At 46.1% G+C, this 27,556-nt stretch overlaps 1 long non-coding RNA gene across 1 annotated transcript in view; it reads left to right on the plus strand.

The window, feature by feature from the left end:
• The window catches only part of LOC121364669, an 86,296-nt gene that overhangs the window by 12,125 nt on the left and 46,615 nt on the right, over positions 1 to 27,556 (plus strand). Inside the window, exon 2 of the long non-coding RNA XR_005956891.1 lies at positions 8,824 to 8,904. This is a non-coding gene — a long non-coding RNA (uncharacterized LOC121364669). The remainder of the gene's footprint in view (positions 1 to 8,823; positions 8,905 to 27,556) is intronic.

The following is a 27,556-nucleotide window of genomic DNA, read 5'->3' on the forward strand; positions in this document are numbered from 1 at the left end:
GCTAGGCAGTCTCATACCAGGTCCTGTATTTTAGTGACTTTACCAAAGAAGATCAGAAAGTTGTAGAGTAGTTCTTGAGGAAATCCCAGCAGCTCAGTAAACAAACTTGGGAAATGTGCTGAAGATGAAATCATTGTAAGTTGGTACTTAAGAAGCTAAAAGAAATAGTTCTCTGTTGGATCAGAAAGTAATTTGCAGGGTCAGTAGCAGATCAGATGGTAGACTGCAGATGATACAGGAGATGAAATGCAACCAGGGACATTGCAGGTACTTCAGGTCATAACGTTTTTTCTTACAGTTGCTTTAATGAGCTGCAAGGGTAGTTTAAAGATGCGAAAAATAAATTCAGTAAAGACAAGTGCAAAGCAGCACTCTTGGAAAACAGGATGCATGTACCCAAAATAAGCAGTAACTCTCAAAATGAGCAGGTTAACTACAGAAAGGAATCTGTGAGCTGCAGTGAATCACAAGCTTGTTGTGAATTGCAATCAGATGCTGTTAGAAGACAGGTAGATCTTGAATAGCCCAGACAAAAATGGCAAAGGTAATAATTTGTCCTGTAAAAATCCTGTTTGAAACACAGCATCTAGTCTCAGCCCCTCTATTTTAAATATGAAAGCAGGCAGCTTGGGAAGATGAAGCTTCTGTTTGGGAAAATTTACTTAGAAGGAATAGTTGGAAGATTTGCATATATTAAACCTAGGGAAAAAACCCCAAAACCAACAGCCCACAGGTGTCAGGCTGTGGTTTGATGGTATGCTGTCTTCAGCAGTAGTTCTGGGGCTAAGTATCTCTGCTCTCCTGGTATTGACTGTGCTGCAGCTCATTGTGTGGTCAGCTGTGGTCACACCTTGTGTCCACACTGTGAGCTGGGACAAGGAATTTCACTCAGTATAGAAAAAGCTGAAGTCTCTCCAAATTTATTGCAAAGTATGGCCATGCAGACAGCAGATGTTATGCAGGAGGAAGGAGGGCAAGGAGAGGAACTGGAGATTGTGAGCACCTGGTAGAGCTGAGACTTGAAGGGAACACAGCAGATTTGAGACATCCAGGAAGGTGGTGTGAAGAGTGCAGCACACAGTGTCTCTCCATGTCTGAAGACAGGACTAGACAAAAATTGCATATCGGGAATTCCTTTTCTGGGCGTGGTCTTCCAGTGCATCGTCTCTGTCTTGCCTGGTAGCAGCGGGGTAGGCTGGCATTTCTCAAAGTGTGGGTTCCAGCTCCTGGTGGTGGTGGTGAAGGAGAATGAGTGAGGCTGGAGCTGACCCAAAAAGCATTAGAAACCTCTTTGTTAGCAGCACAGCAGCCCTTCCTGGGTGGTGAGGCAAGTGATACTCATCGCTGGGAACTGCAGCCGAGTCCTGCTTGCTCTTGGCAGGGCTGTGCCGGTGTTGCCTTGGAGAGCAGCACAAAGACAAGCCAAGAGAGGGTTTAGGGCTTGGTGGCTGTTTGACTTCCCTCCTGGCCCAGCATTTCTGCAGTCCTTGCATCCAGATTTTGGCATGGCTTCTGCCCCTGTCAGTCTTGCTGAGGCCGAGTGTCTCAACGCCTCCTGATTCCGTTCTGAATCCAAATTTCTGTCATTACTGCTTTGCACTTGGCTTTTTGGCTCTTGGAAGTAGTTTGGTTGACCACAAATTGGTCACTCTGTGCTGTGATGTAAGCTGATGATCTCCTCTGCTGTGGATGCTAAACCAAATATTCCTGCAACTGCTGGGATGTTACCAGGCTGGTGTTTGCAGCTGATGGGAATGTGCTGGAGCTGTGCAAGCCTTAGTGATTCAAGCTGATACTGAGGTTTATGATGAAATGCTAAATGCCTGGTCTGTTCTGTCCAACCAGCTCTACCCCTAGGGAAAAAAAGGGGGTTTACTGCAAGAAGAAAGGATATTCCGGTATTGGTTGGTTGATAATGAGCACACAGAGCATCAAAGCTGAAACAGTGTAATCACTGGAGGATATAGAAGTGCCTTGAAGAGGAAGATCTTAGATAGGCAGACCTACAGGATACGCCTGGTTGATTTTTTGTAGGCTGCAGAGCTTTCCCCTGTGGTTTGCAGGGTTCCCTTTCCTTGCTGCATCTCTGTACAGCTCAAAGCACAGAGTCTTTGTCCACGATCTTGGAGGATATAGATGTGAGCCTTGCTAGGAAGATCTAGGCTTCAGTTCCAGTCTTCCAGTCTTCTTAATGCTAAAATTCCCTTTCGGGGGTGGGGGTGGGGAGGCAAAAAAAAAACCCCACAAAGAAACAAACAACAACCAAAAAAAAAAAAAAAAAAAGGCAAAAAGCAGCTTACTATGTTTGCTTGTGACATGTTTGACGTGTTGCTGAATCTGGCTTGTGCTGATCTCAGTTGCTTAAAAAATAAAAGGAGCATGGTAATTTGTCTTAAGATGGTACAGAGAAAGTGAAGAAGAGAACAAGTAGTTTACTAATCATTGCCTTTTCCAGGCTGGTAGGCTGGGGCTTACTCTGGGAAGAAGTCAAATCCCCAGACAGTTCCATATAATATCACCAGATGAAGGGGTGACCACCACATGAAGCTTACTGGTGCAGGGCTGGTGTGGCAGCACTGCTGATAGTGGAGCCGCAGAGCTCTTCAGTAGGGTCAGCAAAGTTGTAGTGGCATCTCTGGGATGTATCTTTGGACACACAGAAAACCCGTCTTTGGTGGTTTGGGTGATGCTGAAGGCTCCGAACTGCATTCCTGAAACCCCAGGGTGCTGTACAGGTGACTCAACAGCATCAGCTCTAAATGAGGAAGTGCGGAGTCTAGCAGCTGCTGGACTTCAGAGGACAGGGTAAAAGGTAGGACTGCAAAGACATTGGCACAAAGGATTTTTAAAATGTTTTTAAGGAAGACAAGCTAATAACAACTAACTTTCTCTTTAGAAGTCCCTTTTCAAGGACAGATCTATTATGTTAATGACAGTGGTGAATATAATTATGTGTAAGGATGAAATCTTGGCTTTGGTGACTTCACAGGACTAGTATTTCATGCAAAGAGATGTTCTTGGAAGCCAATCTGGAAGTATAGTCATGGCAAGAGGATGTAGGTCCGAGTGGGAGTTGTCTGATTGCCGCAGGAAATGTTTAATTTTGTTTTTACCTTGATGCATTTGTTCCAGGGCTGTTGGTACTACAGGGCATTCTGAGCAGGTGGATACCAAACAGCATTTGTGACCAGGTGGGTCATCTATCCTCTGGCCAGTTTTCTTATAAGGGCATCTCTCAGGCTGGATCAGCACCTCTCCTGGATGGTACCCACAGAGAGCTGTGTGGCATCTTCCTGGGGTGGATGCTGGTGTGTGCAGCTCATCTCCCCCCACACTTGCTCAGGGTGCTCAAAGCAGGGACTCTCAACAGCCACCAAATGGTGATGCAGCACACACAGCTCTCCACCCCAGCTCTTTTTTCCCATCATTGTCCCCAGTTTTCTATTCACCTCCCTCCAGCTCTGTGGCTGGGGGCTGTGTGACCACAGTGAAGCCTCGCGCTGGCATCTTCCTCCTCCTCTCTTCTGTCCTGCCTTTCCTCCCTCTCCAGCTGCCGGGTTGCTCTAAGCAACTTTGGCTTCTGTCCCAGGAACAATCTCTCAACACACAAAAACTAGGAAGGCTAAAATAACGCTTTAAAATTGTTAAATAAATAGCGATGGAGCTCTGCTTAAATGCGAAATGCAGCTTAATTTGTTAAAGGCTTTTTGTCCTCCCTCGGACAGGGATTGGCTGGATGTGTGTGTGTGTGTGTGTGAAGCATTTCTTGTCGCTTCTAAGCTGCATCTCGTGGCCCCAAGTGGGCAGAGAGGGTTATGTGAGTCTGAGTTACTAAACGCTTACAGTAAAAGTGTAGTCATCCTGAAATTCAGCCAAAGAGCTGGAGGTTTTGTAAGGCCCTTTTTTTTTTTTTTTACGTTTTCCTTTCTCTCCCTGCAGGATGCTGCTGCGTCACTTGCATTCTTCACCCCAGCCCAGCAGTAACTCTTTCCAGACTACCAGCAGCAGTCTAGGCACATCCTGCCCCATTCCCCCTCCAAGAGCTTTGTGCATGGGACAAGTGCATCCATTCCCTCTCCCTCAGCAGAGGAGCTGCTGCCAGCTCAGACAGAGGTTTCCATCTTTCTGAAACATGAAAAACACTCATTTCTCTCTCACACCTTTTCAAAACTGGAGCAAAAATAGAATAGCAGTTACTGCCATATGAGAGAGTGAGAATGGGAGGCTCTGGATAAGCATTTGTAAAATATCCAGGGGAAATGGATGCCGGCAAAGGCTCTGTTGAGTGGGAGTGGGTGTACCAAAATGTATGTGTCAGGATGAGAAATGTATTTCTTGGGAAGGACATGGAGAACTGGCTGCTTCCCAGCACACAGCTCCTCCTGGGGCTCTTCCTGTGGGAGCTCTCTGCATTTTTTTTTTTAACACATGGACTATCTCCACAGCCCACTCTTCTGAGTAGAAACTAATCTGCATTTTGAGAGAGAGTTGTTTCTTATTAACTATCTGAATGGGGAAAAAATAACCTCCACTCCCTGTAGTGGGAATTGCACAAGTCAAAATTTTACATTCCCTTCTCCAGACTCCAGAGTCATTCCTGGAAGGATGAGTTGTGGGTCAGAGAGGGGCTATGCCCTCCTGCCACACCTGCTGTGAGAGCTGCCAGCTCCAGCTGTCAGTCTGAATGTATGATGAGAGCAGAGTAAAACTGCAGTCATGGCCTTACCCGGGATACCCAAAATTAACATCAAAAGGAAAGGAGGGAGTTGTCCAAATGCAGCCTGCAAACCTTTAATTCTGTGTGACAGTGATACCCTGAGCCAGGTAATCTCCAGCATCAGTGTTGCTGCAGTAATGGAAGCAGCTGATTCTGTGGGAAGATGAAGGTTTGATGGAAGGTATAATAATCTATCTTAGATGTTTTAATTCTCCCTTTTCATCCCAAACATAAGGAGCAGAATTTCCTCCACTTTGAACGGGTCTTTTTATGTTCTTTTTTTACAATTGGGTAGAACAAAATCATGTTTCTTCAGTATATAAAATGAATCTGGCAGCCTGGTTTTGTACTTCAGCCTCCCAAAGAAACAAGCAAGCATAAAGCAAGAAGACACACTGCCTACTAAAATGTCCCACTTATTAAAAAATCCACAGTAAAATCCTCTGTGAACATCCTGTTTCAACTCTGCAATGAAACTCACTGGTCAGTTAACGGTGGATCTCCTGTTCCCATGGAGAAAGGCAGTTGCAGACTTAAGAGGTTGCTGTGGGAAAGGGGGAAAAAAATAAAATTAAAAAGATCCAGTCTTGGTCTTGCAAACAAAGGTTGCCTTGGATTGCAGTCACATGTTGCAGTTCAGCTGATCTCACTCATGCCAAAAGGGGAAAGATTTCTGGTACTTGCCTGAGCCCCAGTGAACTGGTTTAGGGAATTAATTAGAAGAAAATTACTCACCTTTTCTGTTTTTTCCTATCTAGTTTCCTCTTAGATTCAACTATCCTGCCTTAGCTCACTAGGTCAGGGGGTCAGGGGCAGCCATTGTGTGAATTTAACAATATTTCAAATTACACCTCAGTCTTCTGGCTTTTCCCAACTGGGAAAGAAGTCTCTAAGTACCCAAATCTGGGATACCACTGAGCTTTGTAAGTCCTACCCCCGGTGGCTGCTTTGCATCAGCAATATCGGGGCAGAAGCACCTGAAAGAACCTTTTGTGGTCACTGGCAGTCCCCAGGCACATCAGATGAACTGATAAGCTGGTGTTGGTAAAAACCTCATCATGCATATGTCTGCAGTCAGTAAATAGTTTTGACCTGGTCAAGCTCCTTCCCTAGGGTGCAAGACTCTGTGCTAGGGGGAATGTCCAGAAGACCCTCATATGGCCGGACATTGTGTGAAATTACACAGAATCCACTGTTTTGGCTTCACAGAGTTGATGGTGAGGTGTGCATTACATGGCTTTTTGGGGCAAAGCCAGCATAACAGGTTTATCTCTCCTCCTGGGTGGTTTACTCAGGCCTTAGGGCTCATTTCAGATCTTTATAAGGTGTATAAGGCCCCTGGGTTTCAGAGGGTCAGAGGATACTTTGAAGGCTACGATCTCATCAGAGCCAAGTATTGAAAAACTTCCCAGGATTTTGTCACTTTGCCCATGTGTGTTCTGTGTCTGGCTGTGTCTAGGGAGCTGCTGGGCTGGCAGTTGCCAGGAACATCACTGCCCAGCTCAATCCAGGCTCTTGCTTCCTTGATACCATGCCATGTATGTTTATTTATTGTGGTGAAAAAAAAAATCTAGTGCTTGTTAGATCCCCAGACCTGTTCATTTTTAATAGGTTGGTGGTTTTTTCCTTCTCTTTTTTTTTTTTTTTTTTTCTTTCCCTAACCCTGAGACATTATGGATCAGGGCTGCTGAATAAAAATAAAAGTGAAAAATCAAGTATGTTTATAAATTTTAATTTTACAGTGAAAAGGCATATCTCTGCTTCTTGGGTGAGGTGGTATGAAATGCTTGCCCCATCCCAAGTTTCCTGTGCTCCCTGATGGCATCGAGGTCCTTGCTTGCAGCACCCCATGGCAGAGATAAAAAGCTGTGGTGTATATTCCCTTCAAGGCAATGTGGATTTCTCCTCAAAAACCTCAGTTCTGGCGACCGGTTTTATAAATGCCTAAAAAATGAGGCTTGTACCTTATCTCTTGAGAGATCGTTGATGGATCCATTTCTCAGAAAGATATTTTATTCAGTCCTTTAATGCCACGCCACTCCCTTCATTCAGATGCCTGGAGTCTTTTATCACGTCTCCTCTTACTCATTGCTTAGCCAGGTTGGGCATATTTAGTTCTTTTAATCTTTCCTGCACCTCAGCTGTCTTTAATCATCCTTCTTGATGTCAGAACGTTTGATGCCCACTTCTGCAGAAAACAAGCCTAGGTTGGTTTTTTTTGGGTTTGGGTTTTTGGTTTTTTTTGGTTTTTTTTTGTGTGTGCGTGTGAATTGCTTGGGAAATGTCTCCGGCCGCTTGCCCAGGCTCATGCCTGGATTCCTCAAAAGCTCCCTCGAATGTCTCAGTGTGGCTGAGGAAAATTTCTGGCTCACCATGTACACCACCAGACTTGGCACCCTCTGGGATTAATTAAAATGTTTATTTGTTGGGTGTGGGCAGCAACACATCTGGCCTCCCAGATGTTCCATGGATTGTGTTTCCAGGGGCACATTTCTCTGGGCATCTGCAGAAGGGTGCAGGTGGTGATGGTGTTTATGGAGAACAGGTCCAGAAAGGTTACTGTGACCTTTGTTTCCTTCCTGTACCTGCCAGCAACAGGGAGAGAGAGGTTTAATTGTTCCTATGGTCTCAAAAGCAAAGCCTGATGGTAACTGTTTATAAGTGCCTGTGCTGCAGGTCAGGGTAATTCTTCTCTGGTATGGTGACCCCTTCCTGCTGCAGGTATTGATCCTGTCTTTCCTGAGTAGTTCATCTGTTTTGTACCCAAAAATAGTAATTTACAGCTTCTTAAATGAGTTTGAAGGTGAGGATTGCTGCTAGCTGGTACCAGGCTGAGCACTGCATCCCTTCAGGGCAGGGTCTTCAAACTCACTGTCTGAAGCTGATGTGTGGAGGTGTCCAGAATTCCCTCCACATACCTCCTGGATACCTGCTATTTCAGTGGGAGCTGTTTCCTAAAGCCTGACTCAATAATTTTCTTAATATAGGCAAGCTCAGATGCTGACTGGAAGGAGTTAAGGCACTCATCTCCAGGTTTGCTGGGTCTAGGCCATTGCTGTGCAGCCAGGAGTGGCTTCCCTGACATGGATTTTGAATTACAGAGCACTTGGCAGGAGTTAAAGAAGGCCAGAAGCGCCTTGTCCCTCCCCCACCTCCCATTACAAGGGAATGCTTCTCATACTCTCCCAAATTTAGCAGTGCAAATGTGGCTGGATTTAAGTAGGCTGAGCAGTGAGAAGATTTTGATGGTGATAAAGGTCCCCTTTCCTCCTCTGCCTCACACTTACACTGCCAGCAACCTGTGTGATAGAAAGCTGTTTGATATATGGCTGTGTGAATTATTGGTCAACAAGGGCTCTGCTACCTGAGAAGGAGAGGATAGGGACCTGTGTGGTGGGAGAAAATATGAGGACCACCACCCAGCAGAGCACTGAGAACCTGAACAGCAGCCTGATGTCCACCTGGCTGTCCTGTGTGACCCTTGGGCTGTAATGAGGGGGCTCAGCAGTGTCTGGAGGTCACCATGAGGAAAAGACCTTGTCCTCCCTGTGATGACACTGGGATGCTCTGGGTCATGGAGCAGGAGGCTGCTGCCTCCATTCCTTTTCCTCACTGCTCTGGCCCAGGCTCCCTGTCACTCCTGTCTGTATTTCCTCCCATTACTCCTTAGGAGTGTTTGAGGGATTGCTCTAGAGCTGGCAGTGAACATCTCGGGAGGACCTTGGCATGCCACATTGTTGGGTCGTTGTGGTAGTCCAGCATGGGACAGGCTGTAGGGCTCCATCATTGATGCCTGAACTTTGGTGGCTGCAGAGGAATGTGCTGCTGCTTCAGCCACTTGCATGGGGCTCCATCCCTTCACCAATTTATATATTTATATATATGTATGTATATATTTAAATAAGTAATATGTATTAAATAGATGTATAAATATTATAAATATTTAAATGTATACATAAGCTGCTATTTATATAAGCTGTATTTTATATATAACTGGTTTCCATTGCAGCCTTATGTTGAAAAATTAAGGCAATTGAAGGTTTTTGGTTGGAGGGAGGGGACAAGATTGAGCTTGCTGACATTTCTTTTGTCGTAATGTCATACAGGTCTGGATTGACTGCAGAAAGCAGAAGGGAGGAGCGTGTCAAAGGGAGGTCAGATCCTGCCAGGGTTTCCTGGGAAATGAGGTGAGTGGTGATATCTTTCAGCACTCATAAGCCTGGAGATAGAAGCCCTCCGGGTCTTCCCTGCACCCTTTGTGTGAGACCTCTCCTGTTGATCCTCCAGATTTCCTTTTGTTACAGGTTTTGCTGTATTTGCCTCTTCAGGCCTAATGGGAGGATTGTAGACTGCTGTTGTGCTTGGGAGTCTCAGAAGGGCTGGAGACTATCTGGAATCTGTTGAGGTTTGTGCATCACAGGTCTTGTTTCTGGCTGTATTTGGGCTTCACAGCAGGGGACTTTACTTGTCTAGGTTTAGGGAGCTCTGATAGAATTACCTGCTACTGATCCAGTCCCCCCAGCCTCCTTTTACAGTCGCTGGAAGGAAATGGGTATTTTTTGAAAGTGTCTGACCCTGACCTGCTGTAGGCATCTGAATGAATTGAATCATTCCCTACAATACCTGTTTCTCTGCACTGTCAGCACAGCTAGGGCAGCTTGTTTGGTTGTAGGGTCTGCAAGGCATGTGTAATATCTGTGTCCTGTGTGGGAGGGCTGGAGTTCAGGGTCCTTGCTTGTGGCTTCGGGTGTCCAAAGCTGCTGCATGAAAGCTTGGCCGCTCCTAAACTGCCCTTAAATTTTCTTCAAGGTTTGGACACAGCTTAAATCTGTGAGCCACTTGTCTGAGCCTGCTCTCGGCATTTATGCACCCTGACTGGCAGCATACATGCATTCCTGAAGGATAGGGTATGATTGTTGAGAAGGTTTCAGTCCAACTGGGTCATCTCACACTGGCTGTTGCAGCCCCAGTGAGAATCAGCAAGAGATTCCAACCTCAGGAGTTTATTCCAGCCCCAGGAGCCGCTGCACTAAGACCTAGTGAGGCAGCTTTGGCTGCACTGTAACCTCCTGGGAACCAGCCCTGGAGCTGCTCTGCTCTTTGGCTTTTTGAGTGATGTGGCTTGTGGCTTTTCAGCCACAGGAAGGTTTGGAACAATGCTTGCCATCTCCCCATGGGAACCTGACACCTGTAGAGGGAGCATCCACATCCTGGTACCTTGGATAAGGTGCAGAATCCCCCAGGTGTGGTTCTGTGAAGAAGTGGGGTGTGCATGTCAGCTCTCTGTTGATTAGAATCTCCATCCAGAGCTTTTGTGCACATCCCTGCATCTCTGAGCCAGGGGAAATCCTGCACAGACATCTGCCTGACTTTGCTCGGCCACCCCCTCTTCTTCCCCTCCTTGTTCTTGGAGATGTGTTCTGCTTGTGTTTGCAGAGTGCTCAGCCTGTGCTGGCTCATCCCTACTGCAGTGGGGATAAATATTGGCACTGGCTGAAATTTAGACGTACAAGGTGTTGTACTTAAGCAGAGGTAACTCTGGAAGATTTTTGGTATGCTTATGCTTCTGCTGATGCTCTCAGTGTTTGTTCTCTGAGGGCAGTCTGTTCAGAAATAGGGATTAATGATGGTCCATTGTCAAGATTGTCACCTTTAAGTCAAAGAACAAATATAATTTGCTGTAGTACATCACTCTTGTTTAGTTGTAAGTGGGCAAAGGAAATGTGTTTGTGTTATTCTTCATTTATTTAATGTTTTCTCTGCAATTTACTGTTAGCTTTTCTGTATTACTGATAATTGGAGTGTTTTCATTGCCACCCTGGAGAGAGGAATCTCTCCTTTTTATAGCAAGGGAAACTGTCACAGCGGAATGATGTGGTTACTGCCCTTTGCCTGAGCCTGACACATACCGCTCCTGCCTTCTGTCTGTCTGCAACCAGAAGATGTTGCAGGGACTCACGGTGCCCTTGTATTTGATGCTTGCTTCTGCCACTGGTCTCTTTGCTCTGAACCGTGCCTTGAATCTCCATCCAGAGACCAGGAATAAACGGATTCTTTGGAGTTGTGAGAATTGATGTTAAGGATGAGCAATTTTACGGGATATGCAAGGGCTTCTTAGGAAGGGGGCGGGGGGGGGGATGCTTTCTGCAGTATCAGTGATTCCAGGGTATCTAAGAAGGGGGCGGGGGGGGGATGCTTTCTGCAGTATCAGTGATTCCAGGAACAGCCTCATTTTTACTTGGCTGCTGGACGTCTCTCTGGGTTTTTCACAATTAAGTTCACTCCATCTGGCTTTCTTTCTCTGTCACTCCGGTTTTTTTTGAAGCATTTTTTGTGCTGGGCTGACACCATGGATATCAGCAAGGATATTCAGGGCTCAGGGAGTGCAAAGCCACGATGCTTTCTCTGCTTTTCTCTGCTTTCTTTGAGTTTGGGATTTCCTTGAGCTGGGATGCTTTGGGATTCTGGGACATGATAAGCAGGAGAATGTTGTCGTCTCCATCTTGACCAATATGAAATGAGCAGCCTGCCTGAAATAAGGAGGGTTTTGCAAGTCTCAGTGACACCAGTTAAGTACTCGGAAGGGGTGTGAATTGGGGGTGGGTGGAGAAGGAGGTTTGTTGTGTGCTTCCCGGCAGCTAAAAGCAGGTGTTCAGTCAACTGAGAGTTGCCCTAAAGGCAGAGAATAAGGATGCAAATGATCTGTGAAACATAAAAGGAACCATCTGAATGCCCCTTTTCTTGGTTTACCTCCACCCTGGGTAATTTCCATGACACAAGTTGATCAACCCTGAGAAAAAGCAGTTCGGTCCAACTGGAGAAGATAACTTTGTCAAACCTAACGACCTTGCAAAGAGGCGAAAAAAGCAAAGCGCAGAGGCAAGAAGAGCGTGGGCTGTGGCTCTGCTGTCTCGGTGGGGAGGTGGGCCCCTGGCTGGCACTCGAGAGGTCCCAGCTTCCTCCGGCTTTCACAGGCGCCCGGCAGAGTCCGTGCGGGTCCCAGTCAGGCTCTGTGACCGCAGCTCAGACCCTCCGTGACGGAGGCAGTGTGAGGGGCCGGGCGTGAGCAGAGCCCACCGAGCTCCTGTCCGAGCAGGCCCCGCATGAGTCTGGCTGCTTATTTAAACCCACCTGCAGCGGCTTCTAGGCCGTGCTTTGCTCATCTTTGATGCAGTAGCAAGGCACGAATCCAGCCGGTTGCTGCAGCTCAAGGGGTGGCTGCTGAAGCGCGGACAATGCCTTAGCTCGAAGCTGGTGTGGATTTAGGACCCTCCTTGGCCAGCCGGGAGATGCTGAGTGCAGGGTGGAGCAGTGCTCAGCTGTTCTCTGCCCATCCTACTCCGATTCTGCCTCAGTCGAGTTCTACGCCCAGCCTGCATTTACACCCTACTCTAAATGAACCTTTAACGAGGCTCATTTCTTTGCTGTGATTTGGACCTGCACCGTGTGTCTGTTGGGTGTTTCAGCTCAGCTGTAGCTGCAGATGGCTGGTCTCCCCCACCTCTCACCTGTGCTCTCCTGTCCTGCAGGTGACCTGCTTCATTTCATTGATAGTTTCACTAATCTTCCCGGTGTTAATGAGTTTTCCCCAGCTACCACTACTCCCCTCCCCCAAAGCCAAGAGATTGACTCTTTCGCTGTGAGGGTTAATTGCTTATTTATTTTGTGGACTGCACATCCCTCTTTGTGATTTCACTTGATATGTGCAGGATGTGGTGATAAAAATCTGTTCGAGCTGTCTCCTGTTTCAGACATTTTTGCTTCTTTAAAGAAGCTTCATGGGACAATGAGTGTGTACAGGGGTGCTTGGACAGGAAGGTGGGGAGGAGGCAGCAGGCTGGGCGCTGTGCTCTCCGCATGCTCCATCCTTGCTCCCAGGTGCTTGAACAAAGGCTTTCAGGTGTTCTATCCTCACTAGCCACTGTTATAAATCTGCGGGAAAAAATTGTGACATTGTTCAGTCTGCTCTCCCTCCAGCTCCTCTCAGACTTCTCTTCAAGATCCAGCTGCTTTTCATCAGCAGCTCCGGGGGTTGTCTGGGCCAGCCGGCAGCTTGCCACGTTCAGTGGTGACACGTCTGTGTCTGGAGAGAGCACGGCATCACCGTGGATCTGTACAGTCTCCTTTGCAGGCTGCATGGTGTGTGTGGCCCCTTCCAGCCTCACCCATTCTGTCATTCTGTGCAATTCTGTGTGTTCATGGAGGGCATGCAGTTGCAGACTGCACATATTTAGTTGAACCAGGTGTTTTCTGGTCTTTTTTTTTTTTTACGTTTTGCATCGGTGATTTGTTTGGTTCTGCTGTTTCCTCCTAAAGTTAACAGTGTCTATGGGTGGTTTACTCACATAAGTTAACGGTGTCTATGGGTGGTTTACTGACATGCATGAAAAAACTGCTCTCAGAGGTGGTTTGTATTGTCTGTATTTTTATCTTGAATGTCTGATCTGCAGCATGTCCTGCAGAGATGGCTCCTTTGGGGAGATGTTGCCCTTGTGTGGGTGCTTTTCCTTAATAAATTTGACCCATTTGAAGAAAACTGTGTTCATTTTCTGAATTATGAAGTTGTGTATTGAAAACCAATATGGAGTAAAGGGGGCTGAGGTCAAGAAGGGTTAGTTATGAAAACTGGGCTGTATTCTGCTAACATCTCAGTGTCCCAGGGGTAATGCTTCTGAGCTGGAGCCCTGAGTCATCACTGCCTGCCCCAGCACGACTTCCAACCAAAGCAGTGCCACGTTAGAGAAGCTGGCATGGGAGCTGGAGCCTAGAGGCTTGAGGGGTCCACACTGATGGGGCTGCTGGGTACATAATGCTGATATACCCCCATGGAAAGGGGGATTAAAAATTGGGCAAGAAAACAGGATCCAAGCTGCCAAATGGCTGCATGTGTTACTTTTCCGTGTTTTTTTTTTTTTTTTTTTTTTTTTTTTTTTTTTTTTTTTTTAAATTTCTTTCTCTTTTGTTTGTCTGTTTGCCTGAAATTTGGATTCCTCCCAAAAAGAGGACTTGAGAGATCTCTAACAGCCATAAAGGGAGCTCATCTGAGGAGGAAAGGGTTGCCCTTATTGCACCAAGGAGACCTACTGGGAGCTGCTGACTTGGGATGAGGTGGGTGGTGGTTTTCCATCTTGTCTTTCCACATGGTCATGGCAGGGAGAGCTGATGTTCGTTCTAATTGAGAGTGTGTAGTGACACGCCAGGAATATGTCCTTGCTGGATTGCATTCTTCTGTGGGAAGGCATCAGCTATATATAATCCCTATCATTGTGATAGGGATTAACTCATTAAACCTTACTATATAGATAATGCTTTACAAATGATCTATACCTGGGAAGATTTCCTAACTGGGCATAGTCCCAAAGAGCATGAATTGGATGGTTCTGACTCTTTTATGTTATTCCCAATGCCATGGTGTTTTGGATGAACATTTGAGGCTGCAGCCCTTTCCACGTGCTCTGCTGTGATGGTGCCACTGGTGTGGGCAGGGCTGCTGGGCAGTTGAGCAGAACCAGGTGGGAAGTAGCAGAAAGGGCATTCCTTGTGTTTGATTGCTGGCAAATCCCATACCACATAAGTTATCCGTGAAGAGACGTCGTGATGATAGAGGAAGATGGATTGTCTTGTTGAATTTAATTTTCATATTAATTCAACAGTTGTTCTAAAAAAAAAAAAAAAAAAAGCCCTCCAATCAGCTTGATACTTCTTGGGATCAGTTTTTGTGTGTTTTGTGAGAGCACAGATAAAGGCTATAAAAGCAGTTTCATTTTCCAAAAGGGGGAAGAGCTCAAGCCTGAGTGTGAAATGCCCTGCAGCATACTTCCCAAGTGATCTTGGGCAGGTCAGACAGCTGGACTAGAAATGTCCAAAAGTGTGACTGGTCATCCAAAAAGCTGACCCACTTGGACACGTTGTACCAGCATTACTGTGCCAGTCTCAACTGCTGTTTGGTGGACTTTATGACTCTTGAATAGCTGTGGTTTGGAGTCAGGTTAGGTTGGGTGTGAAGTAGAAAAAATGGTGTTTCAGTGTAAACACCACTTAATTTTGTGTGAAGAGTGGGAACAAATAATGCTTTGGACCAGGATCCTCTATGGCTCATGGAAATTTTCTGAACGTTTGACTTATGTTAGATGCCCATTTTCCAGACAGCTAAAATTAGGGAGAGAGCAGTCCCACCTTGTAGTTTCTTGATGTTTCCGTTGCTTGTGTGTAAAATGCGTTTAGTGTTAAGTTTTTGTTTCCCTGAAACAGAGAATAAATGTAAAACTTGGAGCTATTTCCTGGCTACAGCAGCAAATGTGTTTGGGATAACAGGCTGGTCTTGGCCATGGGTTGCATCTTTGAAACTGCCAGCATGCTGAGAGTTAATGAATGTGCTTGTATTTCTCTTGATGAGCTGGCATGTTCAGGCTTTGAAATCAATTTTACAGCTGCACACCCCCGCATACCTTTTTATTTAAGATGTTCATTTCATGAAGTTCAAATAGCACCCATGTTGGACTGAATTCCAAATCTCCAGGAGAGTTTCGGACAATTTTGCTTGAGGTTTCTCTTGTGGTTGCTTGCAGGAGAAAAAAACCAGGGTAAAGTAACCAAGGTCAGCACCTCACTTCAAGCTGCCAGTAGGACTCCTCCAGGGAGAGAGGGATTGAGTTACTCTCTGCCTGCAATTCATCCCTCATGCCTGTAATCAAATAATCCAGTAAAACGGCGTCAAAAAGGATGGGAAAGTTAGGAAAACTTTTTGCTGTAAGTTGAGCTGGGCAAATGATGCTCAGAGCTGTGTTGGTGTCTTGGGCACAGATTTCTCCTCAGAAAGTGCTGGGGAGGTATTTTACCCAAGGTATTGCATTGAAGTCCTGATGCCTATAAAGTGTGGAGCAGAATGGATGCATCTTCAAATCACTGTGCTTGCCCCCATCTTGGTAGTAGGTCTTAATTTTTGAGTGCTGTGATTCTGAATGCATCTTGCACTTATTATTGATCAATATATGTAGTGCCTTTATTTGAATTTAATTAGTTCTTGTTTAATATTATAGTAGGCTTACTACAGATAAGTACTACCTTGCATTTATTAGTTTTTCCATTCTAGAGGATCTGTTAAGTCTTCCCAGGGTTGATTCCTAACCTTAGGATGCTCCTGACCCCTTCAGTGCCCTTGGACACATTATCCAATTGTGGTAAAAACTGTCCAGCCCATTTTCATTTATTTTCCATCTCCTTTTTCCTCCTTAACTTGATTGTTATGAAGTCATTGAGCTAACAACAGTATTATTTGGTTCCAATTTACATTATTGACATTTCAGCTTTCTCTGGGTTAAATGGCATCCTGGTATTCCCTGCCAACATTGCTTTTTGTCTCGTTAATGTTGGACTAACCTTCAAGGAATAGATTTAAATAAATTATTTCTGAGGTTTTGCTAATTTTTGCCATGTAAGGGCTGTGTGACTCTCAGAAAGTTGTGTTTCAGCAGCAGGCTGGACTAGACAGAACACTGGTGCACTCTGTGATGCCAAGGAAATAATATGCTGCAGCGCCCTACCACATGCAATCCTTGTTTTTCTTGGGATATCTCCCGTGGACCTTCTGGCTGATTTTTCCCATTCTTCAATCTGATGTGATTGTCGTATGTTGTGGTATGTAGGGCTCCAAGCCAAGAATATCCAATATTTTTGAAATGTGTTCATTACTGTTCAAAATAGGCCTTTTTTCCATTCTCTTATAAGATTGTGCCACTTCTCTAATATGCTAATTTTACCCCTTCTTTGGTATCCACACTCCTTGGTGTTTTTTGGTGTGTACTGTATATATATCTTACGTATAGCTCTGTGTGAGTATGCATTACTGTATGTAATTTATATAAAGCTTGTGTTGTCTGTGCTGTCACAAGGAAATAACTCACTTTTGTGGTGGGATCTTGGCTTGGATATGCTGTGTCCAGCCAGTCCATTGCCAGGTCTCTCTGTCTTGCTTCCCTTCATTCCCAAGTAATGCCATTGCTCCAGCCAGGCATGGGAAGACACAAACTATGGAGCACCATTGCAGGTGACTGCAGGTGAGGAATGTGGGGGCTTTGGAGCTGCTGGGTGGAAGTCTCCAGATCCCTGAGTTACACACACTCGTGAGCTGTGTGTGCACATGAGCACGGGTCCACAAATGTGGTCAAGGTGTATATGGAGAAAATGGCTTTAAAAATGGGGATAAAACTGCCCTGAAATAGAGGGGGAGACATATTGGACCATGACTAGAGTATCACAGGTGTGGATGAAAGCTGGAGACAGCAGCCAGGGCAGAGGTGGAACGTGTGTGTGGGTGGAGAAGGTCAGTGTGAGAAACTGCATTGGATGGCAAACTTGCAAGGAAAATTCTGATTCAGATAGGAGAATCATTAATTGGGCAAATTGATTCCCACACAGTGTCTTGAACACCTGCCTTACTTTGTTATTTTGCTTTCCTAGTGTACCTGCTTGAGTCACATGCATGGACCCAAAAACTGGGTATAGAAGGACTGTGGCAGTGCCAATATGTCTGGGGACAGGGAAGGAGCTGGAGTTAACTGTGGCATCTGATCAACTTTGTGGTCAACTCTGACTTGAGGGAACCAGTGGAGCAACTTAATGTTCATGTCTTTTGGTCCTGCATAGAAGAGGGTGATCTCTATTGCTTGGACATTCATGGTCTTTGTTATATGATGGCATCTCTTTAAGGCCTCCACATTGTCATGATGGTATCTACCAAGGGGATGGAGACCTGGCTCATTGTGGCTTTGTCAGTTTTACATATTCGCCCAGCTGCATTGTGATGGGCTTTGTTGTAGGCAGGTAAAGGTTTCCAAGAAGCTCTGGAGTTCCTAGACTGATGACCTGAAAACAGAGGCATAAAATATGTGAGGTGAAAAGTGGGAGGATGGATTGTTCCTTTGAGACAATTGGGTGTTTATTGGGAGGAGGATGTGAGGCTGAAGTTATTGCAGGTAAGTGCATTGTGTACCTTGGCTGCCAGTTTCAAGGTTGTCAGCTGAGGCAGGTGTTATGCCAGAGCAGGATATTGCCACCTCCAGCAAGGGTCTCGATGGGCCTGGCATGACAGGGAAGGCTGTAAACTGGATTTCTACTCAGTATTACCCCAGGTTTCTGGGCTGAAGAGACAGCTCTTGGTCTAAGATGCACAGTGGCTTCTCACCAAATGGCTATGCCTGATTAGTGCTGCTGGAGTTGCTACTGGTATCAGAAATACTGATTCTTTCCTACAAAGGAGGACATCTTACAGTGTGATAGAAGCCAGAAAGGTGTTAAACTGTTGAGCCTGTTTTGTCACTAAATGACACCATCAGTCAGCTAGAGCTCTGAAGATGGAAAACTTTCATAGTGTTGTGAAGTTACTGAAGGAGGGGAAACACTCAACGTGATTAACTTCATTCATTTGGGCCTTAGGACATTGAGGATGGGTTGGTGACTGTATGGACATGAGCAAGCCTCCTAAATGGGTTTTCTTTATGTCAGCCAAAGGAGGATTTTCCAAGATTGGTCCTTATGTTCTCCAAGCAAAGCAGGCCGAATGTTGTTGTATCTGACTGCAGGAAAGCTGACACAGTGGCAGTAGCACTCAAAATTGTGTATTATTCCCTTCACAGCCAAAACTAGAACAAGAAAAATATCTTGTGTCAACCTGGCCTTTGAAATACAAATGAGTGAGCTCAAGCTCACTTGTAAATGTCACCGTGTGCTTTGTGCACTCGCTCCCGAATGTGCTTGCTTTGCTTTCCCAGGTAACACATTTTCAGACTTCTGCTTCAAGTGATGCTTTGACAAAGGGAAAGGAGAAGAGAGTCACTGTGCTTTGTGTTGAGTCCTCCAGGGCTGTTTTCCCACTGAGAAGCTGCACTGACCCTGAGCCAACTCGAAACCATCAGCACAGGCACAGTGCTCCCATGAAAGCCCAGCTGCAGCCTCATGTTCTGTTGTCAGACTTGGGGGAATGGTGTATGAAAGGGCACTGTGCAACTCTTTGGCTTGACAGCCTTGGCTTTCTTTATGTGCTGTAAGTCTTTCTTAGGCATTTTTGTGTCCTTCTGTCAGGGAGTCTGTGCTTACTTGCTGAAACTCATTTGTCTTGTTTTAAGGGCTGAGTTATCCTGTACTGGACCACCAGCAAGCAGCTGTGCCTGGCCAGCTGGCCGAGCCTGCTGCAAGTCTGAGGAAGCAGAGGGGCAGGCACTGATCTCTTCTCTCTGGTGAGCAGTGACAGGACTTGAGAGAATGGCACGAAGCTGAGTCAGGGCAGGAGGGGTATAGGTTGGTTATTGGGAAAAAGTTCTTCATACAGAGGGTGTTCTGGTGTTTTGGCACTGGAACAGGCTCCCCCAGGATGTGGTCACAGCACCAAGCCTACCGGAGTTCAGGAAATGTTTGGACAATGCTCTCAGGCACATGGTGGGACTCCTGGAGTTGTGCTGTGCAGGACAGGAGTTGGACTTGGTGATCTCTGTGGGTCCCCTCAGCTCAGGGGATTCATGATTCTGTATTTCTATGGCAAAGCATTGACCTGTGCAGTCACCTTTAGGGTCCTCTCTAGTGCCTTTTGCAGGATGCGCTCCTGGGGTTTGCAGTAACTCATGCAGCTTCTTTGTGAACTTCTTCCCCTCAAAATTGAATCACAAGGCATGTAGAGAGCCAAGACTGCAACAGGATATGTTGCTTCAGCAGAGAAGCCCGATGTGGAAACAAATTGTGCTATTTTGGGTTATACCACAATGGGCTGGCTGGGTTTGATGACGTTTTTGTCCTGTCTGGGATTAACCTGATAGGGATGGTAAGACAAAAATAACATTTGAAGCAAATCAACCCCTCAGAATTGCATTTTGGATGCTAGAAGATGGTCATCCTCAAAACCTAATTGTTTTAAACCAATTTGCTGATTAGTTCAAGCCAACTTTGAGACTCCTGTCTGAGAAGTAGGCATTTCTGTGGAGTTAATTGGAAAGAACTGCAGTTTCTTTTACCATGAGCAAAAATAAATGTCAGACTGAGGACAATGTGTAACAGCAATGACTGGATTTGTTGACTTAGCCAGAAATATGCAGCCAGTAAAAAATAAAATCATGTGGAAATACCTCATAGGCCTCTGAATCAGTGCTGACAATCCCTCTGGAGCTTTACTTGCAGTTGGTGAATAAAGTTGTTGAGAGGAGTGCACTGGTGTGGGTCTTCTCCACAGGCTGCAGGTGGATCTCTGCTCCCCTGTGGTCCTGCATGGGCTGCAGGGGCACAGCTGCCTCAGCTTGGGCTGCACCACAGGCTGCAGGTGCCTGAAGCACCTCCTCCTGCTGCTTCCCTGACCTCCACAGGGAGTTCATCACTAATCCAGCTATGTGAGTTTGGCATGATAATGGGGTACTACATGGTGTGGAGGAGGCAGCTACAGTGTACCTTCTTTCTGGCTGGTTAATACCCTAGTTTGCAGTGAATCCACCCTTGCCCCCACCTTTATTTTTACCATTTTAGTTAAAAACATAACCTGGTGCTGTGTAAGGCTGCTGGGGCTGTTGCTCATTCCCCACGATGCTCAGCCATGGAGCATACGCACAGAGGCTGGTGCTCCAGCCCTCTGCCTGGGTTCCTCCCCATGCATGACTGTAATTTAAAAATATGTAGTGGGAGGCTTCCCAGACTGAAAAGGGCTTCATCTTCCCTGGATGAGCTCAGCTTTTTTTACAACATTCCATTTACACCAGTTGATGTCTTTCCAAGAGTCTGAAATCAGGATAGTGACCCACAGCTGGAGCATCTGCCAGAGCTCTCTGGACATAGTGCTGAGTCTGCTGCTCTCTGGGCAGGAGCCTGCCAGGAGGTTTGCCCATAAACTTCTGGTATTTATTGTGGTAAAACGGGGTTTATAAAAAGTTTTAGTGGTGGCAGGGCTGTGCCAGTGTACTTGGATGTATTAATGAAATAGGGTTGTTGTTTGAAGGAAGTTACTGAAATGGTACCCATGGCCCCATACGAAAAGCTGGTACAATCAGGGAAGATGTACCTTCTGTCCATTTCTCCTTCTGTTTCCTGCCTGTCTTTTGATAATATTGAGTCTTTCTGCTTTGTGCTTCTTTAACTTTTTGTTTGCTTACAAACCTCCAAGGTGTGCTGCTGACTTCAATGAGTTTTAGTGCTTTTGCCTTTGCTGTGGTGAGCAGTGCATGCAGGTTGGATCACTGCTGTTATTTTGCGTTTTCCCAAATCTTCCTACAGGCTGCTTTTGATTTCAAAGATACTTGTTGAGAAAAGGAAGATTTCCACAAAAAAGCCTCTCACACCTCTGGTGCATTCAAGCATGACTCCTGTTGAGCATCTGTACTGTCTTACCTTGGCAATTAACAGCTGATTAAAGGGGTAGGAATACCAGTTTCAGCTATTTTTATGGCACATATGTCACTTTGATACTTTTGCAGTGGGATGTCCAGCAGACTCTACTTGGTGATGGGTGCAGGGACTTGGGGGCATGCACGTGAGCCCCAAAGTATTGCTGCCTGTCAGGGCACTGCCGTGCTGAGCATTGAAGTGGCAGCTCCCTGGGGCCACCAGCAGCAGAGGCTGGGAGTTTGGTGAAGCTCTGCAGGGAAAACATGTACTTCATGTGACTGAACGCTTTCCTTTGGAAACTGGCAATAGGTCCAAATTTCCCTCTTGCTGTACCTTTCCTCTGTGCAAGCTCTCCCCTCTCCTCCTCCAAGATTGGTTTCCATTTCCCAGCGCTGCAGCTGACACATCTGGGTAGGAGCATCATGGGCTTCTGTGCAACACATCAGCCTTGTTCTACCATGCTGACTTCCCTCAGTGATATCCTGAGGGATAGGGATAGCAGTGGTGATAAATACCTGCTCTCACCCAGCAATACCCCTCTCAGTGCAATCCTTCTTTATGGGCTGTGTTTCCCACCCTGCATGGAGACAATCAGAAGAGTCCTCTGAAACCTAAGCATCACCTTGCACAGGTGGAACCTCTTTTGGATATGAATCAGGAGGCAGCCTCCCTAATTTAGATAGACAGAGCAGTGTTGGAGCCACAGCTCAAATGTGTCAGAGCCTTTTCTGGCAAATCACTTCAAAAAGGGTAAAGAGAAAGCCCAATATTGGGCACAGACAGGTTGCAAGGCAGGAGCTATCAGCTGCAGGTACCTCCAGGAGCAACCAGAGCTTCACAGTGCCATATCCAGTTCCTGGGACAAGAGCAACTTTCCTGTCTGTTCACTTACTTTTCTTTGCCACCTGAGTGTTTAGTGCACTTTTAAAAGCATTGTGTGCATATCCAGATGCTCTTCTCCTGGACTAAGCAGGTGTCCTCCTTTCCCTTAGTTGGTTTCTTCACACAGAGGTAGGAAGTGGCAAAATATTTGTTCAGAGATAAAATTAATGTGTTTACCTGATCAGGAGACCTGGGTATGGGCAGTACCTGAGTAAAATTTTTGTTTGTTTGAAGCAGCATGGAATTTTTAAGAAAATCAGAGGAGTTTCCCTTAGGATGAGCTGCTTAACAAGTGTCCTGCTGACCAAGCTGATAAATGCCAAGAAAATCCAAAACAGAACCCAGCACTGTTCTCGCCAGCTGCCAAGTTTTGTTTGCTTTGGGGTTTTAATTAGAGGCAGTTTCCCCAAAACAAGTGTTTTATTTGTTACCATCTTCTTCCTCCTCTTCCTTGTCCACTTCTCCCTTCTGCTGCTGTTGGCTGTGTGCTCAGCTGTGCTGGGCTTTGCTGGGCTGTCACCATTCCTGCCACCATGGGGATGGCACTGCTCTTTTCTCCAGCTCTCCTCAGCCCTTGTGCTTGCTCCAGCTCACTGTGCTGGTAGAAATTCTGTGTGTGTCTGTATTGAGTGAGCTTCCTGCTGGTCAGTGGAGTGCATCAGCAGCTGGAGAGGTTTGGTGAGCACAAGGGCCAGCAGTGGCTTTAGGAAGTGAGGAAAGGTTACTTGGTCTTTTTCAGTGATGAAGTGTTAGACTTGCACACATTGTGAAGGTTTCAAGCCAGTCCACCTCACCCGTCAAGGCTGCATCCACATCACTTAGAGAGATGAAAAGGTTTTGTGTGTTTTTTTCCCTCTCTCCAAATAGGTTTTTTCCTCTCTCCAACTGCTTTGAGAGTCCCGAAAGTCCTGAGGTATAGACATAGATGGTCATTGATTCTTTCCCCTCTAAACTGTCTTGAAAGTAACCCAAGTCCTCTGCAGGTAATCATGGCATAGGGTAAAATTTTATTTCAATAGAAGGGGAGAGCCTGGTAGACCATCAGCTCCTTTCATTTTAGTGTAGTGTTGTCTTGTCACCCTCGCATATTTAGAAATATGCTTTGTTCTCGTGTTCACTGGTGCATTCAAGCTAAATGTGACTGAGCCTGGTGGCTGCTTGGATGGGTTATATGGTGCTTCCAGGTGCCATTTGTACATGAGGACGCTGGTGATGCAGGAAATGGTTGTTTTCCCTACCTGTAGCTTTTAATGATCATTCAGAATATTAAAGCATTTCTTTGTACATTCACATTTATCTTTCTATTGGCTAAATTTCAATTCACTTTCTTCCTTCTGAACACTTTCATTTTTGTTGAATAAACTGTTCTTCACGAACCATACCAGTGAGGTCCTTGATGCTGTGAGGTTTGGGTGATTGGGTTTTTAACAGCTCTTTCCACTCAAGGGTGGATTTTCTTTCATTATGTACCCTCTAACTGGTTTTCCAAGCCTTTCTCACCTTGTGGGTTTATATATATGGGGTTTTTTTTTGTTTGTTTTGTTTTTTGTTTTAAAGAAGATGTAGGATCGTTTCAAATAAATTGAAGCCTTCTGACAATAGAGTTGCATTTTTTACTTTTACTTTTACTTTTACTATTTGTTACTTTCCACAGACCCATACAATATGGAACATTGTTCCCCAAGGACCAGATGGCTTGAAATCCGTCATTCAACCAGGGTAGAGTAGCACACTTGTTCACTTGAATCTCTTCTTTCTAATAGTTACCAGTTACGGTTATTAGGAATTTTCTATGCTGTTGGTGATTTATAACCCTTCCATTCTCATATAACTGTTGTGGACAGCAAAATCAAAGGTCTTGTTGGTGTTTGCCCAGGGCACCCACTTTGGTCATATGAGCTTGGGCAGAGTGCTGTACTAATGTGGCTCTGTGGCTTTTGTCTTAAGCTGGATTGAGTCCCAGTCAGCTTTAGGCACAAGCAGAGCAAGCCCAGGTCTGTCTGCACATGTCTGGGTGGACACATCCCACTTGGGTCATGTGAAATCCCTACTCATCAGGGCCTTGGAGGGACCTTCTTGCCCTTGGCTGTGCCTGTGAACTGTGTAGCACTGGATATACAAAATAATCCCAGGGAGCCTGAAAATGCCTGTGATGTGAAATTGTAACATTAATAAAAACAAAGGAATTGTTTGTGTTCAACCAAGCAGAGTCGTGCCTGTTTCTCAGAGAACAGTGTTTTCAGCATTGCAGTCCTTGGAGAAACTCTGATCAAAAGTGCTGTTGCTGACCTGCAGTGCAGGTGATTGCAAGGTGGCAGGCACAAGCTCTTGCCCAAGAAACTTTTTTCATGTGCACATGTGCAAAATGTCTGATGTGAGCATGGGAAATGCTTCCCAGCAGGGGAGGCAGGGCCTGTGCTGCGCAGTGCAGATGCTGTGGTGTCCCTCTGTATGGGGTGAATCAATCCCAAATCTGCAGAGATGCAGCCCAGCCCCAGTGAGAAGCCCTGGAAGAGGTAGGGGAGCTCTCCCTGTGTGTTTGAAGTCTGTAAGGTCTGTGGTTTACGCCTGGTTTCTGTCACTGCAGCATTCGTTCAGGTCAAGTTCATCTAAAGGATGAGAGCAAACCCATCCCTGCTGTGTGTGCATCTCTGTTCTGGGCTGCAGAGCACAGGTCTCATGTGGCTGCTGGATTCTCATCAGTCAGTGGGTGCTGCTTGGGGCTTCTGGGTCCTGCTTGGGGCTGCTGGCTCTGGTGGCTCAGCAGGGCAGGCTCAGCCCTGCCCATGGTATAGCTAGCCCTGGAGCCTGGTGGAAGAACTTGCCTTGCAAGTCTCTCCTGGGCAGTGGAAGGAAAATCACCTCCATGTGGGGCTTGCTTTTTCTTCCTGTGTCTTTCAGTTTGGTAGAAGCTCGGTGTCAGAGCTGCTCAGGGTGTGAAATGTGATATTCACAGGTTGTCTTCCTGGCCAGTTGGGCATCTCCTTGATTGGATAGCAGAGATGCCAGTGCACATGTGGAGGTTGGAGCTACTGGCAGAATTTGGACCAGAACACTCTGAGGTCTTGCTCAAGGCTGCTCCTGCTCCTGGGGCCAACCACTAGCAAAGGATGCTTAGTGTTGGTCACTTTTAGATGACAAACGTGGAGGGATGGCAAAGATTCAGGGATCCACACCAGCTCATTCAGTCTCAAAGTGACCCTGATGAGGACAGGCTGAGAGAGCTGGGGTTGTTCAGCATAGAGAAGAGAGGGCTCCTGGGAAACCTCTTTGTGGCCTTTCAGTACTTAAAGGGAGCTTATAAGAAAGATGGGGACAGACTTTTTAGCAGGGCCTGTAATGATAAAGGGTAATGGCTTTAAACTAAAGAGGGTAAATTCAGACTAAATAAAAGGAAGACAATTTTTTGTGATGTGTGTGGTGAAATGGTGGAACAGGTTGCCCAGAATAGATGGAGTAGATGTCCAATCCCGAGGTTGTTCTAAGTAGATGTAACAACAGGACACCTGAGTCTTGGTGCACTGCGAAGTGTCCTCAGGTAACTTGTGCCTTCCTGACAACATTATGCAAGTGGACTTGGTCATGTTGTCTGCTGTTACCCTGGGGATCATACCTAGTGCAAGCAAGTATCTCTTGACCTTGATGGGTCTTTAAAAGTGTTATTTTCCCCATTGTGACAGTAGGAGCACTAACTGTGGCCCTGAGTCTATTGTCCTTAGTACAAATGTTGAATCAAAGGCTGTCCACCCCCCAGGGAGCTCGTGGCCTGCATCAATGACTGGAGGTTGTGATTGGTACTTGCATATGGGAGAGTAAAATAAAAATGCCAGGACACTATTGCTCATCTTGACAGACACGTCTCAGAACACCAGCAGCCTCACAGTTATTGAGTTTTCTTGTAAATGTCACGCAGAGGAGAGTTTTGATGAAGTCACTGAGGTAGTTTGGCAGGCATTTGAGATTAATTTCTACCAGACGAGGGGTAGGAAGGGAAAAAACGTCATTCAATCAAAGGCATTTTCCATTGACCGGTCCAGGAGACCAAGTTCCTAAGTAATAGTCAACATTATAAGAGTCAGCAGCAGACAGTGGGTACTGTAGGGCATGGGGTAAGCATTGAGAGTTGCAGAGCTCTTGTATGATTAGATAGGGAAAGGGCCTATCCTTGAGGAGATGAGGTGGGATAGAAGCCATGACCCATGTGGTTGTACTCTTGCTGGTCAGGAGAAGTTTGGTCTCAGGGAAGGATGGGTGTTGGCTGTGATGTGAGGAAGCAAGAGCTTCAAGGACAATGGCAGATTTGGGTGCTGGATGAAAGAGCATTCAAAAGATGTCCTGAGATTTAATTTCAAACATAAAGGAGACCAGTCTGGAGTAGAGAAGAGAGTCTGCATGGAGGAGGGCAGAGACCATCATAACAATACAAATTTCTGGTGGAGGTGAAAGGGAGGTGGAGAAGGATGGGAGCATGGGTTGAACCATAGGGCCCATGGGGAGGGAGGGAAATCTGAAGCTGAACTGGAGGATGATGAAGAGGCAGGAAGGGAGAGATGAGAGGTAGTGCTGACAGAGGCAGGTTGGAGAAGCCAAGACCAATCAGAGGGACATATGGATTTTGACCTTTGGCTAAGGAGCCACTACTTTTTTCAGTAGAATCATGAATAAGTAATATTATTGCTTCCAGACCCAGACAGGATCCTCTGCAGATAAACCAGTGCAGACAGGGAAAAGCTTTGCATGTAACATCATTCTGGGGTGCATCAAACACAGATGGGCAAAAACAGATGGCAGAACCAGATGAGCAAAATAGGTGATTATCCCACTCTGGCCAGTGTTGGTGTGGCTTCACCTGGAGCTCTCTGTGCAGTTCTAGGCCCCACCAGTTAAGAAGATTGTGAAGGTCCTTGAATGCATCCCAAGGAGGGCAGCAAAAGTTGGTGGAATTGCTGAAAGTCATGTCGTGTGAGGAATGTCTGAGGGCTCTGGACTTGTCTGGTTTGGAGAGGAGGAGGTTGAGAGGTGACTTCATTGCTCCATAACAATTTCCTGAGGAGGGGAAGGGGAGACGGCTGAGCTCCTTTCCCTGGGATCCAGTAGCAGGATGTGCGCAAATGGTCCAAAGCTGCATCAAGGAGGGCTCAGACTGGACATCATGAATCATTTCTTTGCCAGTAGGGTGGTCAGACACTGGAAGGGGCTTCCTAAAGAGGTGGTCAGTACTCTGAGCCTGCCAGTGTTTAACAGGCATTTGGACAGTGCCTTTGGTTATATTCTTTAACTGTTGATCACTCCTGAAGCAGTCAGACATTTGAACTACGTGGTTGTTGCAGGTGCCTTCCAGCTGAAATGGTCTATTCTATTTACTCTATTTTACTCTATTCCATTCAATTCCATTCTAATCCTATCCTGTCCAGTGTTATGCTATCCTATCCTGTTCTGTCATCAGAATAGGCTCTGTGTGTGTGCTTTGGTCAGGGACCCCTGCTGCACTCCTGCGTGGGAAGGGATCTGCCTGGCTCCAGTGCTTTCTGTCCCATCTCCCCACTTGTGATGGGGATGCTGTTCCCATAAAACAGGCATGTGCTGATGTCTCTGCCTGGC

This window comes from Pyrgilauda ruficollis, unplaced genomic scaffold (genome assembly GCF_017590135.1).
Source record: "Pyrgilauda ruficollis isolate IOZ18807 unplaced genomic scaffold, ASM1759013v1 scaffold87, whole genome shotgun sequence".
NCBI lineage: Eukaryota > Metazoa > Chordata > Aves > Passeriformes > Passeridae > Pyrgilauda > Pyrgilauda ruficollis.